Source organism: Propithecus coquereli, unplaced genomic scaffold (genome assembly GCF_000956105.1).
Source record: "Propithecus coquereli isolate 6110/MARCELLA unplaced genomic scaffold, Pcoq_1.0 Scaffold101, whole genome shotgun sequence".
In the NCBI taxonomy this organism is placed as follows: Eukaryota; Metazoa; Chordata; class Mammalia; order Primates; family Indriidae; genus Propithecus; species Propithecus coquereli.
The window spans coordinates 5332695-5338230 of NW_012133970.1; positions in this window are offsets into that span (position 1 = coordinate 5332695).

Sequence of the window (5536 nt, forward strand, 5' to 3'; positions counted from 1 at the left end):
GTCCCCAGAATAATTTAGTTTGGTTTATCAGTAGCACCAAGGGTTCTTGAGAAGCAAAGCCAATTAAAGCTAACCCCTTTCCCCCAAAATACACTCATTCAATAAGAGTGACTCAGGGAGTCTGAGATCAAATAGAATGAATTAAAATTCCTGGATTTGTCCCCTTGGTGCCTTTTGGGATTATGATGATCCATTTCATCTCTGAAGAACTGATCTGTTAGGTAATATGGGGAAATGACAAATAAGAAGTTTTATCTAAATCTTAGTTAAATTAGACAATGAAATTTTAATAACATGATATTGAAGTTAATTTATTTTGTTACAATTTCATTAAATATATTGAATTTCTAATTTAAGAGAATGAGCAACTATACCAGAATATATGTATATCACCTTTGCCTACCTTTAAAATAACTTTTTTATCAAAGTAGTATACTTTTGTTGTAGAAAATTTAGAAAATAAAAATAAGCAAAAATATTAATGTTACCATCCAGTGATAACCACTGTTAAAATTGCAGTATATTCTTTTGTATAGATGGGTATCTTTATTATTTATAAAATGATATATTAATATTTTATTTTATACTATCTGGAAATTTGCTTTTTTTACCTAAAATATATTATGAATATTTCCATTCATTAAATATTCTACAGCTTCGTTTTTATGGCTGTATATAACATTCATTTGTATGGATATATCAAAATGTATTTAGTCATTCTTACAATATTTAGGTTGTTTCCAATTTTTAATATTATAGAAAACTGTTTAAGTAACAGCTTATAGCTAAATCTTGATACATGTCCATAATTATTCCCTATACATTCTAGAAGTGAAATTTCTAAGCTAAAGACTGAATATTTTAAGGCTTTAATTATATATTGATAGAAATGTTAATATAATTTAAATTATCACCAACAACGTGTGCTTACCTGTTTATCTGAACACTTGCCAACTTGCCAACACTGGAAATTAACATTGCTCTTAATATTTGCCAATTTAATAGGCAAAGGATTATATCACATTGCTGCTTTAATTTACATTTTGAAATTTTTTTCACACCTTAATTGGCTAAATCTTTGAATTGCCTCTCCATGTCTTTTTCCATTTTTTTCTAATAGTTATTGTCTTTTAATAATTTGTAAAATTTCATTGCATGTTAATAATAGTAGTTCTTGTTATAGGTGTTGAAAATATTTTCCCCACTTTGTATTTTGCCTTTTAATTTTGTTCCTTTCTATTTTTAAATGTATGGTATTTATGTACATATGTTTTCATGGTTTGTGGTCAAATCCATTGCATATTTCTTTATGGTTTCTCTTTGTAGTATATTCTGTCTCTACAACAGAATATTTTTGGCTTTACATTTTCATAAGCCTTTCCAGTTTTTTGTTCCTGATGCATTGTTGCTTTGTCGAAACTTCGTTTCAACATTTCAAGGCTATTTTTTTGTCTTCCTTTATTTCTAGAATGGTCAGACCTTTCGCATTGTGAATGAGCAAATCTTTGCCAAAGATCTACTTCCAAAATACTTCAAACATAACAATATCTTTAGCTTCATACGGCAGCTCAACATGTGTAAGTATGATTGTTTTATTACTGCAAACATTAGTAGATTTCATTGGAATATCACAGAAAAATTAGCACTTTTATTTTACACATATGAATATCACTCTGAGTTGAGTGGGGGCTCTTACTATAGTTTATTATTAAAACTCTACTTAGCTTGGTTTATTGATTGGGGTTCCAAACATAAAAATTTCCTTTCTGGCAAGACCTGCTTTAATCCTTTTGAGTTATTGAATCTTAGAGCTGAATGGTACCTAAGCATTTATTTAGTTCAATCCTATTATGTTATAGCTAAGGAATGGGGCCCAGAGAGATTAAATATACTTGATCCAGGTCATATAACTAGCCAAGTCATGTTTGAACTCCATTACTTTGATTTAAGTAGATTTTTTTTTCTCTCTCTAATATTTGGAATTGCACAGATGTGAGTTTTACTGCTGCCAGGAACCCTGCTTTTTCTACGTAACTTTTTGGTTACCATTATAGAAAAATTGAGAAGTATATAAATGTATACAAGTATATGTATATATATGTAACCTTAGGGTACTCTTTGTAAATTTTGTGTCTTGCATATTTTTAACCTAGCATTGTTCCATATTTTCCCACATTTAAAATAGTATTTTATCATCTTATGTAATACTATGAGATCATTATTAAGGCTGCTCTTGTCTTTATATACTTTTGAAAAGATGCTTCAGTTTTTCTGTATTTTCCTCAAATATTTATTATGAGCATATATTATTTTTATAATAAAAAATAAACATTTATATAAAATTGCTTTGAAATATTATTTTCAAGGCCTCAAAATGGTGATGGGAGGGAGTATATGATATATACACTGCTTTAAATCATACAGGTTTAGAAGCACAGAACCTTTATTAACAACACACAATATTTTCACTTTAAATATTTTAGGAGTATCAACCAAAGGTATATATATTGCTACAAGTTTAATTTAAGGATTTCTTCATGAAATACTGAGTTAATATAGTTACCCCCCCATTCTTATTTTCATCTTCCAACTTTATGCCTTTGCTATTGAACCTATCTCAACATAACTAGAGACATAATGCATTTTCCTAGTTACTTTGAAGAATAGAAAACCATTTATGCACTTACTCATAGCATCCCACTGTTTTCTTCAACATTCTCCTTATTTTTAGATTTAATCAAATATTCTGCAATGTGATTATTATATACCCAATTAATAGGAATTTCAAATAGAAAAATACATTGAATTATTGCTCCTCCATGATATTTCATATTTCTAAACTAATTTGCTTTAGAGTAATGTACATTCCCTTTATAAAAATTCTGAATTTGGTATTTATTGTTGTAGTTTATAGATAAGAAAAAGTATTCCTTATTATTTCAATAATGAGAAATTACAGTAAACTAGTCTAAGTTTATGGTAAGAAAATGCAGCTTGACTAATAGGATAGGGAGTAAAAAATTAATAATCCTCCCTTTTAAGGTTAATGTGTGTGTGCGTGTGTGTGTGCATCTGTGTATGTTCTGTAAACCCGATAATTGTCCATTAGAGAAAATTTAGACAATAAAACCACAAAAGGAAGGGCAGGGAATCACCCTCAGTCTTACAATCTAAAGTTGACTGCTTACTGACAATATTTTATATACCCTAATTTTCTTACTGCTTACGTAGGAAAGATTAGTAAGCTCCTATTTTTCCTAGTGCCTCTCCTTTCCACTCTCTCACTCTCCAAGAGTAGCTTCTTAGCTGATATTCCAGGCTTTACCTCATTCTAATAAATTGTACACAATGCTTGTTCTAATAAGTTATACATACTACTGTCTATTTTATTTTTATAGTACAAATCTGATTGTGTCATTCAAAAATCTCAGTTGGTCCCCACCATAGTACACAAAAGAAAGTCTAACTCCTCAGTCTAGCATTCACATTCTTCTACAGTTCAGACTTACCCTCTGTTTTTCATTCCTTCTTGCCCTACCTCTGTTCTCATTCATGTTGTGTGTGTGTGTGTGTCTGCGTGCATACACACAGACACACACAAACACACTTCTTTCCACCACATAGGGTACAGGACAGTTATTCTCTTTTACATGCCTTATACCAATTTTTCTCAAACTACAGTGAAGGACACTTTTTTGAAACAATTTCCAAGGCTGGACATGGTGCCTCACACCTGTAATCCCAGCACCTGGGGAGGCCGAGGCGGAAGTATCGCTTGAGTCCAGGAGTTTGAGGCCAGTCTGGGGAACAGAGAGAGACCCACTCTCTACAAAAAATAGAAAAATTAGCCAAGCATGGTGGCATGTGCCTGTAGTCCCAGCTACTTAAGAGGCTGAGGCGAGAGGATTGCTTGAGTTCAGGAGTTTGAGGTTGCTGTGAGCTATGATGACATCACTTTACTATGACAAACCAGTACTTTGTAAAAGGACAATAAAAATTGATTATTAGAAAAATGATTATGTTCGGTCACAGGAATGTCTAATTACTATAAAAGTTTCTGAAGGACTACTCTCAGTTTTTATACTTATATCATCACCAACCAATAACGAATGATTTGCAGACCGTCACCCCTCCACGGACCACACATTGTGTTGTTGCACAACCGTGGACTTTCTTGTATCAGTGCCTTTCTTCATGTCATTTCCTTTGCCTGAAATACCCTTAATCCTCCACTACATTCCTAGTATCTGCTTAACAGAGTTCTGTTCATCTTTCAAGTTCCAGCTCAAATATTACCTCCTTCATGAAGTCTCATATGCTCCCAGTCAGAATTAATATTTTTTCACATATGCCCTCAGTACTTCATTCATAAGACACAGTGCTTATCACAGGCAGATTGTTTTTACTGAGATATAGTTCACATTCTGTACAATTCACCCATTTAAAGTGGTCAAATCCATGATTTTTAGTATATCCACAGAGTTGTGCAACCATAATTACAATATAATTTTAGAATATTTCTGTCACCCCAAAAAGAAGCTCAGGGCTGAATATCAGTCACTCCCCATCCCCCCACCCCATATAGCCTGACTTTTTATTATAGTTATTTGTATATATATGTTTCCTTTAAAAGGTTGTGAATTCTTAAAGGAGAGAGATTGGTGGGGGTGTCTTACTCATCTCTAAAGCAGGAACTATGAAGAAGTCTAGATAGGATACACTGGTTTTATAACAATTATTATCACACATTCCCTAATTATTGAATTATTTGTTTTATAGACAAGTTATAGACAAAATATTTGTAAGATATTATAGATAAGTTTCAGAAATCTTTACTTTAGAAATGCCTTTGGTCAACAGCACCATTTATTTCTCACAGTTTTATTCCTTGAGAACTTACAGATGTGAAGGAAAACTACATCTGCTGATGATCATCCACTCTCAAATCACTTAGCCCTTTCTTTAGGTTTTTTCATTTTCTTTTTTTTTTCTTTTATTTCAGCATATTATGGGGGTACAGATGTTTAGGTTTCGTATGTTGCCCTTGCTTTTTCATTTTCTATGTTCAACATGTTAGCAGGGGTTTTAAATTAAAGCAACATACATTGCATTCATCAAATGTTCTGGTGCAGATTTTCTTCCTATGAAATTCTATGAGAGTATTTTTATTCCCATGACAAATTTTCTAGAAAGACAAGTCTGGATTTTCCTATTTTGTGGGCTTCATTCTGAAGATATCTGATATATCTCAATCCATCCCAAGCATAATTTATTGCTCATTCCTACATGCTCCCAAGCACTTGTCCATGCCATTACTCTAGTGGTCAACCATGTTGTGTTACAATACTTGTGAATGTGTTTGTCTTCCCTGCTAGACGGTTAGCTTCTTACAGACAGGAATTTCATCTTATTGACCTGTGTATCCTCCACAGAGACTAGCCAACTACCTGAGGTGGAATAAGTGTTCAATAAATGTTTTTTAAATGGATGAATGATAGGAAAATTCAAAGTTTTGGAGTAGAGTGGCCATGGGGGC